Source organism: Phocoena sinus, chromosome 1, assembly GCF_008692025.1.
Source record: "Phocoena sinus isolate mPhoSin1 chromosome 1, mPhoSin1.pri, whole genome shotgun sequence".
NCBI lineage: Eukaryota > Metazoa > Chordata > Mammalia > Artiodactyla > Phocoenidae > Phocoena > Phocoena sinus.
The window spans coordinates 75,561,665-75,573,680 of record NC_045763.1 but is presented as its reverse complement, the minus strand read 5'-3'; the positions used below and the strand labels follow the sequence as shown (position 1 = coordinate 75,573,680).

The 12,016-nt window shown below is 39.3% G+C and overlaps 1 protein-coding gene across 1 annotated transcript in view; it reads right to left on the bottom strand.

The window, feature by feature from the left end:
• The window catches only part of WDR63 (WD repeat domain 63), an 84,400-nt gene extending 79,505 nt beyond the window's left edge, over positions 1-4,895 (bottom strand). Inside the window, exon 1 of the mRNA XM_032640918.1 lies at positions 4,722-4,895. The gene's annotated coding sequence lies outside the window, so the exon portion shown is untranslated. The remainder of the gene's footprint in view (positions 1-4,721) is intronic.
• Between the last annotated feature and the right edge of the window lie 7,121 nt (positions 4,896-12,016).

Sequence of the window (12,016 nt, the reverse complement as noted above, 5' to 3'; positions counted from 1 at the left end):
TTAACACAATCATCCCAAGAAATAGTCAAAATAATCACATGTGCCCAGTTCTTTTCAAATGTTGCTATTAAATGATGTGGGTAATTCGGTTATTTCCAATTTTGGGGGAAAACAAAGTTAATTTTCCAGCAGTATATCAGGTGACAAAATTGGAACAAACATTAAATATGTGGTGCCTTACCAGAACAGTTCATTTACTACTTTCACAAATATTAATTCCCGTGTCTAAAATATTGACTGGTGACCAAGGAAAAGGGAAGATCAGGTTGTTCTACAGGTTCTTAGAGGTTCTAATCCTTCTTGATTAAAAAGCACAATAGATGGAAAAACTCATTAGCTGAGGTCAGCCTGGGAAAAACAGTCTTAACTAAAAGAAAATGGCTAGCTTGGGAGTACCTACCTTATACTGTATTTGTGTTTCAGGCAAAATTTTATAGTTTATTTTAGTAACTGCACATAACAAAAGCCCTACCTACATTGTGTCTAGAAAATAAATCACTTTTAATTACAAATATCAAAATCAAATGAATAAGGCTTCCCTGGTGGCGCAGTGGTTGAGAATCCACCTGCCAATGCAGGGGACACGGGTTCGAGCCCTGGTCCAGGAACATCCCACATGCCGCGGAGCAACTAAGCCCATGAGCCACAACTACTGAGCCTGCACTCTAGAGCCATCGAGGCACAACTACTGAGGCCCGTGTGCCTAGAGCCCATGCTCTGCAACAAGAGAAGCCACCGCAATGAGAAGCCCACGCACTGCAACGAAGAGTAGCCCCTGCTCGCCACAACTAGAGAGAAGCCCACATGCAGCAACGCAGACCCAACGCAGCCAAAAATAGAAATAAATCAATAAATAAATTTATTTAAAAAAATCAAATGAATAATGTAGTCCTGCATTAATTTCAATAAACACACTTAACTATTCAAGGTTTATTTTTTTGTGCAGATTTTCCTTTTAAAAACAAATCCCAAATAAAAGATTTGAAATTACAGCAGGTCTTACTAAATTTTTTTCATAAAACTAATGGCATACTTCATGCAGTGAATGTGCTATATTATATTTTCCAAAATTTTCCCATTAAATTGACTGCTAAAAGGTCATGAAAGATTTTCAGGGAATTCCCTGGTAGTCCAGTCGTTAGGACTCTGTGCTTTCACTGCGGAGGGCCCGGGTTCTATCCCTGGTCGGGGAACTAAGATCCCACAAGTTGTGTGGCACAGCCAAAAATAAATTGTTTTTAATAGAGATATCACTTTACTAAGATTACTCTGAAATGCTCATTTTTCCTTTTCCAAACTGAAGTAAATTCATTATGATTAAGAGTAGCAGAAGAGATACTTCATCTATTCTTAAAATAAAGGTTATGGGGCTTCCCTGGTGGCGCACTGGTTGAGAGTCCGCCTGCCGATGCAGGGGACATGGGTTCGTGCCCCGGTCCGGGAAGATCCCACATGCCGTGGGAGCAGCAGGGCCCGTGAGCCATGAGCCGCTGAGCCTGCGCGTCCGGAGCCTGTGCTCCGCAACGGGAGAGGCCACAACAGTGAGAGGCCCGCATACCGCAAAAAAAAAAATAAATAAATAAAGGTTATGCCTACTACAGGGGATTGTACTACAATTGGTTTTCAAAGCCACCATAGCTGATTGAATTTCAAAACAGAATTTGTGAAAGATAATACTTACAAATATTTAAGCATTCCATTTAAATATTGTTGATATTAAAACCGTCTGTTTTCTTTGCAAATTAACTCACCCATTCCAGAATACCTTTTTTGCTAGCAGTGTACCAAAGGACACATTTTTTACCTTCCACACTAATAGCAAAAGACGTTAGGGGGGTAACAAAAGAAATGAGTTCAGTGGGCCCTCCTCCACATCTGCGGGTTCCACAATCTTGGATTCAACCCACCTTGGATCAAAAATATTGAGAAAAAAATTCCAGAAAGTTCCAAAATGCAAAACTTGAATTTGCCATGCACTGACAATTATTTACATATAATTTACATTGTATTAGGTATTATAAGTGATCTAGAGATGATTTAAAGTATGCAGGAGGGTGTGCATAGGTTATGCAAATACTACACCATTTTATATAAGCATCCTCAGATTTTGGTATCTACGGGGGTCCTGAAAGCAATCCTATCCCCGGGGATAATAAGGGACACCTGTACTGGGTAAATGCTCCGTGTAACAGTTCAAAACCTGTAATGCCACTCCACTGACTATGAGGGACATTGCATTCAGAGCTGTCCATGACCTGGTTCCAAACTAACTTTCAAGACTTGCTTGTGACTGTGTTTTCTTACGAGGCTTCTATTATTCAGGAGGATAACTACTGCAGATGAAGGGACAAGTGATGCGAATTATAACTGACATAAAGCAGCGAATTAAAGTTATTAGCTTCCTCGCTTCACTTTTCTGTTGTATTGCACACGCCTGTTTACATGTTCCCATTTGTTACCCGTATGCGTGTGTGGCTTACTCCTAGCCACGAGATCTTTAATTCTAAGACCTGTAGCACTGGTACCTTATCTTCACCTAACAACTTCCTAAGAAAGTATTACTTCCTTGAGTCTTCTTCAATTAGCTGACCTTGTCTAGGTGGCCATCATCCTCTTTATCTTCCCAAAGTATTTGTAAGCTCATCATGTTTGCCTCCCATCTTTTTTTTTTTTTTTAAACAAAGATTTAAAATAAGATCCAAGACTAACATCTTGGGATTCTTGTAAAAATGTCTCCAAGAACTGCTGCTTCTTGGTCAATCTCCACCAAGACCCTGATTAAGCTTCAAGGTTCTCCTGGGTTCTTCCGCCATCTTCTGAGAAGTACACGACACCCACCCTCCAGAGATAACTGTTCCTACGATATTTGTTAGTCTTCTCTTCTTGTTTCTCCCCTTGTAACCTACTCCCATTCTTTTTTAAGATTAGATATTTACTCATTTAAGTAGATGCTAAATCATCACTTTTCTCTTTGAAATATCCCCTAAATTCCAAGCTCCCTTCTCCCATAGCATCCTCTGGCTTAGGCCTTCAACATGTTATTCTATACCAGGAGTTCCTAACTATTTTGTGCCATGAACCCCTTTGGCAGCCTGGTGAAGCTGCCAAATAAAAGCATGGGATTACAAGGGAGACAGATGATATTGAAATACAATTATCAAACTATTTTAAAAATTATGAAATAATAATGTATGTGCTTCTTTATTAGTAAATTAAATAAGATATAGCAGTGGTTCTAATTACTGCCTTAATTTTGAAGAAGTGATGAGCATAAATAATATATCTGTAACATCCATGATATATGAAAAGAGTTATAATTTCTTTTGGTGACAAAGTCACAGGTTCCGCTTATACTACTGTGGTTTGTTACCAAATGCATACATTTCAATTAGCAGTTAGTAAAAATAAACATGTAAGTTTTTTCTAACCACAGATTTCTCTCCCCCTACCCTTTGACAAGATCATGAACATTTAGCTTACCTTCCTGCCTCTGTTCCAACCAGAACAGTCACCCACAGGGCATGCCTTCAGAGTTCTCTTTCTAAAATGCAGATCTTAACAAGTCACTTTCCTGTATACTAGGGAATACAATGTGGGTCCCTATCATCCATAGAGGCATTCTCCTGCAGTAGTACAGAAATGGAATTCATTTGAAATGCAAATTTCCTGGACTTCCACTGCAATTGTGCAGATCTGGGTGAGCCTGGAACAGTGCATTTTAAAAATCACTGTGAGGAAGTCTTGCACTCGTGGTCCACAGACCAGACTTTGCAAAACAGGATAGAGTCCAACCTTGTAAGCATCACCTTTAACAGCCTTCACAGTCTGCCTCGCCACACCTACCCTTCCAGTTCTACTCCGGCCTCACAGAATTACTATGCATTCTCCAAACCGAGGGGGAGAATGCCCTTCCTTCCCCACCCCTCCTGCTTCACACGATGCACGCATTTCTCTGCTTGCTTAAACCTTGCTCGTTCTTAAAGGCTCAACTCCAATATGACTTTCTGTCTGAAGCCTCTGCAACTTTCTCACCCAGGCTGATACAATCTTGTTTTCCCTGACAATTTCTAATCATGCTGCACTATAGTAAATTATGCCAGGCTTCTGCAAAGGCAGAGGGCCCCAAACTCAGAGCTGCCTGAAAGATAGCTGTGCGTTCATTCAGCACTCAGCACACACGTGGAGAAGGAGAGAGAAATTACTGAGCAGCAATCAAGTCCTGCAGGTCAATAAGGAATAAGACAAGTCCTCACTTTCAAAGGGCTAATGTTCCCCTGTTTATCTTCCTCACTCTTCATATACTCCAGCCCTTTCTTAAGTCCTGAAGTCATCTAATTACTTCAGCTCACATTAATCATTGCTTCTTTGATGTCCTGTACCAGGATCATACTGTTTTCCTTTTCATCCCTCCCTCCCTCCATCCATCCAGTATTTATTGAGTTTCTACTATGTGTCAGGCAATGTGATAGGCACTGGGAATGTAAAACCTGTGAACAGTTACCTGCCCTCAAAGCTCTTAGAGTGTCAACTGCTCTCTCGTTGATATTTTTGTCTCCTGGCTAGGCTAGAAGTTCTTTGAAGTCAGAGAAAGTTTTGTACATTTTTGTAGTCTTCACTGCATCTAGTACCTCGCTGGCACAGCGAGCGTTGCAAACGCCTTTGAAAGATTAAGTGAAATACTTGTTTTCCAGGCCTCCTTTCCCACTCAGAGCTCTCCTTACCTGATACTGCTAAACTGAAGCGAAAAGAAGCCTCTTTGCAATACCCTGGAGAAAAATTCCTTCGGGAGCTGGAGATGGGATTTTGATTCTCCTCTCACAGAAAAACAAGTCCCAAGAACACAAACTGCAGTTCCCCCGGCAGACTGTTGCCGTAACGCATCCGTTGCTAAGAGAAAAGAGGCTAGTCCTCTGCTGAGATTGACAAAGCAGCCTCACCAATAAAATGCCCGCTTCCTAACAGTCTCTTCCAGGGTAGGCTTGTGATTGGTTGCTATGATGCTGACACGAACTGGTACTAAGTCCCCAGTTTCCCCCTAGCAAGGGAGTTGTATCGAGGGCTGCAGCCTGGCCTGACTCCAGGGCCGTCAGGCTTGGTCCATGCTTCGCACCGAGAGCAACCGTAATCAAAGGAAAACCCTTCTAGGGTGTGGTCTCCAGCAGCAGAGAGTGAGGGTGAGATAAAGATTTAGGGCTGCTGCTCTGTTTACCCCAGCTACTACCCGGGGCCGTCCCAGGAGCCTGCCCTAGATTCCCGTCTGAGAGAAAATCCGGTCTGATTGGGTGTCGTGATATCCTAGAACTTTTAATGTGTTACATTTTTTTCTTGCTAATATAACTTTTGTATAGAGTTTGAGACAAACTGGCAGTATGAATCTCAGGTAAGAAGATTAAATCCCTCAGCAAAACAAAAATTAATTTTATCTATGATTATGGGTCCTATGGGATTCTTACAGTCAAGCTCATCTCCCTCCCCTCCTTTACAAAATAATTAAAACTGCCTAATTTGTAATCTGGAAGAATTTAATAAAGTAATTCAATTGACTGCTGTAATTGATCTCAATTAATTTTTTACACCCAATTTAAACGAAAATATTTGGCAATAGGCTTACAGATTCATAACATATCTGAAATTTAGTGACCCTAAATAAGATGATTTTACATGGTGTGTAGGAAGATCATGTACATTCTTTCAAATATCTGAAGAATTTGTGCTTGCAAAATACTAATAAATTTTACTAAAGAAATCATTAAAAAAATAAAACTGGGAGGAGGATTTATTATTGTGACATTGTGAAAACCTTTTCCCAGGCTCTTCGACTTTCTGACACCGAAAGGTTTTCCCCTGGCCTCAGCTCTGAAGTCTTCTTTTCTTAGTCTTTGCACTCTCCTGGTGGCATCATAGCTATTCCCCTTAGCTTTAACCATCCTCCAAACAGATCAGAGACTTCCATTTCTATACTCTCAGCCTAGTACATCTCTTAAATTCCAGTCTTGAAATTCCACTGAATTTCTTGGATATATCCAAACATGTCTAGCTTAGTTCATGGTGTTTAGTAGTTGCTAAGTAAAGATATTGAGTGAATAAGTGAATAAAGATATTGAATGAATAATTACTATACCAGAGGTATCACAGTTTCGCAGAAGCAAAAATCAACTTATTATTTTTCATGTATCTTTCAGGTATCTTTGGGAAACTTTTTTAACTTCTTTGTTTTCTACCTTAGGTAATAGTATCCACTGTCCATTATTTTGCAAAGCAAGAAATCTGAGTCATCCATGATTCCTACCACCCAGTCAACATGTTACTAAATCCTGTCATTTTCCTTTTCTAAATTCTATCTCAAATAATTCATTTCTTCTTGGCGATCTTCACTGCCTCTGACTTATTTTAGTTGGTAATAATGGTCTCCTGACTTGTTCTGCCTCTTCCTCTCTAATTTATTTGCTACGGTGCCATGGAGTGTTCTGAAACAGAGATTCAATCCTGTTATCACCCTGTTTACATATTTCAATCTGGCATATGAAACCCTGTACAAATAGGGTTCTGAAGGATAACTTAAAGAAATCTGGAAGATAATGAGTTATGTTTCTAACCTCACTTCCTGCCTCTCGCCTCAACTCAACCCACGTTTTAGCGTGGTGTTTCTCAACTGAACCCCTTAAGAGCTGAGAGGCATGAAACCATAGGGGCTGGCAGTTCATAATAGGCTGATAGTAAGAGGGGTTACAGCTTGAAATAGACTTCTGCAACTGAGATATTTTTGTTTCATACAAAGAATTCATGAGGTTTTTGTATTCTGCTCCACAATGTGTTCACGTTTGTTTTCATTTTTTAATATGTCTAAAATCCTTATTCAATTATATCTCAATCAACTGGGGGAAAATGTCTAAAATTACTATTAACTAAAATTGAATAAACTCAAAGAAGCCCCAGGCAGCTGTGACATGCTCATCCTGTGACTTTCCACAGCTCCTGGCATTCTGCTGCACAGGCCCAGGAGTTTGAGTGTCCCAGGATGAGAGGTGGTGGAGCTCTGCTCCTTAAAGATGCCTTGCCCTTTAATAGCTGTGCATCTACTTCTATGTCTACCTCAACCTCTAATGCCTTCCTTCATCTTCATTATTTGGTGAGCTCCTATTTTTCAAGACCCAACTCAAATATCATCCTCTCTGAAAGCCATCCAGACACCCAACAGAATTAGTCATTTTTTTCTGTTTTTCCATTATAGCAAGTATTACATTGTGTTGCAATGGCTTGTTGATATGGAGGTCCCCCCCACTGGATTTTAGGGCAGGGATGGTGTCTCATTCCTTTCTAACTCCATTGTTTAGCACAGTATCTGACATGGGTATTTAATATATGTTGAATCATTTAATTGATTGACTGTTCTTGATAGCAAATCTAGAAAAAGCTCTCTAAAAAAATTTTCTTCGTATTCTTCCAAAGAATTTCCTTTTCTTAAAAAGATTCATAATCCATTGCAGTCAGATTTAAGGAAGTAATATTATGCCCTTGTGATTTGGATGACAAACCAAATCATCCTTACAGACACAACAAAGGGATGTCCATTTGGAGGAATGAGTCATAAATCCCGATACCAAGAAAGTTAGAAATCAAATGGAAAATGTTTAGTAATTTCTTCATTTTAAAAATTCAAATTATAAATGAATGACCCAACATCTGTTCTTTCATGGGAGTGGTCAGAAACAAAACATCCCCATGGTGGGTAGTGAACACTTCTATGCTCTTCCAGGGGATGCTGAGTTAAATTTGCCTGAAATTTGAAGATATTTTAAAATTATTTTTAGTTTTATTAGTTGGGTGAAAATGTAATGAGTCAAGAAGCTGTTACTAAAGATACTTCTCTGATGATTTAAGGACATCTTGATAAGTTTTAGATTGGGTTTACAGAAGGGTAATCTGACAAATTAAATATGAGATGGCTTTTTACTATTTATTACTTTAGTGCTTGACTCCCTCACCCCTTTTAAGAATTTTTTAAAATAGGAGTTCAGAAACTAGGGCTTGAGGACCCTGAATAGGAGTCTTCATGCCTTTTGTTTGTCTGCAACAGTATGCCTGGGAGCGAGAGAGGGTGGGAGAGAAGGAAGTGTCTCTGTTTGAGCCCCAAGTTGCTAGGATTATGACATGTTTGCACAGTGCTTAGGGAAACTATCATAACCTACTACATGAGGAACTGAGGAGCATCCCAGAAGAGAACTCAGCTTCAGAAATGAGAAAATAGACAAAAAAGTCTGACCTGGGAACAAAGCGTTAGCTATTGGAGGAGAGGACCAATTGTGGCAATTCTAGAAAAAAACATGAACTAAAACTTCAATAAGAAATGCGGGGGGGGGGCTTCCCTGGTGGCGCAGTGGTTGAGAGTCTGCTTGCCGATGCAGGGCACACGGGTTCGTGCCCCAGTCCGGGAAGATCCCACATGCCGCGGAGCGGCTAGGCCCGTGAGCCATGGCCACTGAGCCTGCGTGTCTGGAGCCTGTTCTCCGCAACGGGAGAGGCCACAACAGTGAGAGGCCCGCGTACCGCAAAAAAAAAAAAAAAAAAAAGAAATGGGGGGACTTCCCTGGTGGCGCAGTGGTTAAGAATTCGCCTGCCAATGCAGGGGACACAGGTTCGAGCCCTGGTCCGGGAAGATCTCACATGCTGTGGAGCAACTAAGCCCGTGAGCCACAACTACTGAGCCCACACACCACAACTACTGAAGTCCGTGTGCTTAGAGCCTGTGCTTCGCAACAAGAGAAGCCACCACAATGAGAAGACTGCAGCCACAACGAAGAGTAGCCTCCGAGGGCTTGCCTCAACTGCAGAAAGCCTGCACAGAGCAACGAAGATCCAATGCAGCCAAAAGTAAATAAATAATTAATTAAGTGATACATATTTAAAAAAAAAAAAAAGAGCCAGTGAAATATCAGTTCTACATGTATAATGATTATTACCATTAGGACACTTTAAATAATACTGTCCTTAAAGTTAGAAAATTATGTTGGAGCCTAAATTTGTCACTTTCTGGATAAGTAACATCAGACAAGCTATTAAACTCTCTATACCTCTGTTTTACATCTGCAAAATCTGGGATAATAATGCTTCCCTCAGAGGCAAGTCAATAAAGGGCAACCACACTGCTGCTGTAAATGGCATTCTTCAAAAGAGATGAAACTTCACCGTAGTGAATTGGAAATACGTTGTCAATTAGTTCAGGTTTCCACAGGGGACTTTGTACATACCAGGAGAGAGATAAAATTGATGCTTCCCTCAACCAAGTAGCCAGTTTCAGATTTGAAATAAAGTGTATGTTGAATATTTTTGCCATATGAGGGTACAAATTACAAGGTTTAAAACAAAAGGCAATGTTGCCACCCCTGAGTTCAGCCAGTTTTAATATTTAAATTTTGAACAGTTCAATATGTTCCCAATAACAATTTATTTAGAAATAACTAGTTTAGAAAATTGTGTTTAATATGTTATTCCAAATGTACAGAAAGAGTATACATGTTTGTTAGCGGAAATCAGTTTTTCCCTATTTCCACTAGATATATAGTAAAATAAAATTTTAAAGAATATTAGTATGAAGGGATGCCAGATTATTAGCCTATCCAGACTACCCACAGATCTTAATCTGTTCCTTCCCCACAGTACTGCCATTAAAAAGCCAGCACAGTGCCTCAAACATGGTACATGCTCAATGAACAGTTGTTGAATTAACATTATCTGAAATACTGCTCAAAGTGAATGATAGACATTGCCTCCGCCATTTGGTGACAGTTAAAGATAGGTTTGAATACTCAACTGTCTGCTAGACATTTCCACTCAGATGTCTAACACAGAGTTATCCAAAGTGTGCCCCTCAGATCAGAACCAGCCAGGAAATATTTGTTACTAGTTTACCCCTCCACGAAATGTTTGCTACTTGTCTGCAACAAAAGAAGTACAGAAATTGAAAACGCTTAAAGACTTTCTAGCATTTTTAATAGAGTAACTGTTTTATGTTACATATGAACAAAACTGGTTTGTATTCTAAATGTCTTTATTGCATTTTCTAGCAATTTATTTGTACTGTATTTCACATAAGCATCAGTCTGTGAGAGAAATGGAAACAAAACCAAATCAAGTCGCCTCCAACGGACAGTCTGTGAAGCACTTAATAGACATCTCAAACACATGTTCAAAACTGAACTCCTGATTCTCTCCACTCACCTGCTCATCCTGCTGTCTTCACCTGAATTGATGGCCACTCCATTTTTATGGTTACTCAGGCAAAAACCCAAGAGTCATCCTTTGACTCCTTTGCTTCCATCTTTCATCCTTTTGGGATATATTTTCGACACTGCAATCAGAGGGATACACTCGTAAAACATAAGTCAAATCATGCCAATCACCTGTTCAAAACCCTCCAAAGGCTCCCATTTCACTCTGTGTAAAAGCCAAAGTCCAAAGTCCTTGCAATGGCCTATAAGATCCAGCTTAACCTGGCCTCTGTTACTAGGCTCATTTCCTACCACTCTTGCCTGTGGCTCACACCTCTGCAGGCACACTGGCCTCCTTGGGTTACTCGAATACACTAGGCAGGCTCCTGATCCGCACTGGCTGTTCCCTCTGCCTGGAACACTTAAACCAAATATCCTTCATGTTTTTGCTAAAACGTTAACTTCTCAGTGAGGCCTACCGCCACCATATTTAAAATGGCAACTTCTCCTCATCCCCTTTTCTCTGGTTGATTTTTTTCTGATAGTATTTATCACCTTCTAAAACACTCTATAATTTACTCATTATAGTCATTGATTGTTTTTGCCCGCTAAACTCTAAACTCTACAAGGTCAGAAGTTTCTTTCTTTTTCATTGCTGCATCCCCAGTGCCTAAATCTATGTTTGCCATATAGAAGGTGCACCATGTACTGTTCATTAAATAATTTGGAACAAGCACTTTGGGGAGTAATTTAGCAGTAGCTATTAAAACTGAAAATGTATATATCCTATAATCTAGCAATTCTACTCCTGGATATTTACCCTAGAGGAACTCTTACACATGTGCATGAGGAAATGGTTCACAGATGTTCACTACAGAATGTTTTTGTAATGGCAAAAGATGGAAACAACCTAAATGTCCATTAGTAGGGAAATGGATAGAATGCTATGGTGTAGTCAATAAATTGCCATAAAAGTGCTAAAATAAATAAACTTGAATGGATATAGCTCAGAACCAAAATGGTGAGGTAAATGTTGAAGACTGTGCAGAGCAGTGCCATCTTTGTGAACAAAAACATGCATAAACTATTTCTGTTTATTATGGGTACATGTATGTAAGAAAAACATTACAAATGAACTATTGAGATGATTCATACCAATTCATGACAGAAGGTTCCATTAGGGGAGGGATTGTTAATTTTACAATGTTTTATTTCTTATAAAAAGACTGGAAACAGAATAAAATGTAAAATTTGTTGCATTTGAGGATATTGAGATTAATATTTTTTTGTACTTTTCTGTATTTGAAATTTTCTCAGTTAAAAAAAATTGTCTTCTAGACTTCAAGATCTTTAAGAGCCAGAAGTGTGTTTTATTCATATTCCTATCCATAGTACCTAATACTCTTACTAGAATTTAGGAGGTCCTCAAGAAATACTTGAATATATACGTATTGAAAAGAGGAGGAATTAAGGGGTAAAGAAGATGAGTGGCACAGATGTAAAAAGAAAGGTAAGAAATATTTTGGATTGACACAAGCATGACTTAATACTCATGCTACCTAAGACTCTCAGCTGCCCTATGTTACTTTGAAACAGACAGGATTTTTGAGACGGCAAGAAGATAAAGATGTGAAAAAAGCTCTCTTCCATCCATCAGTTACCAAGAATGCTGTAAGGATTCATTGGTTATTGTAGTAGTGTTTCCAAATTCCCAAAAGAAATCAATCTTTGAGATTCAGGAACAAAAAGAAAAAAAAAAGGAATTCCTGAAATAATAAATTATTTTGCATTTTTCATAACTTTTTTTA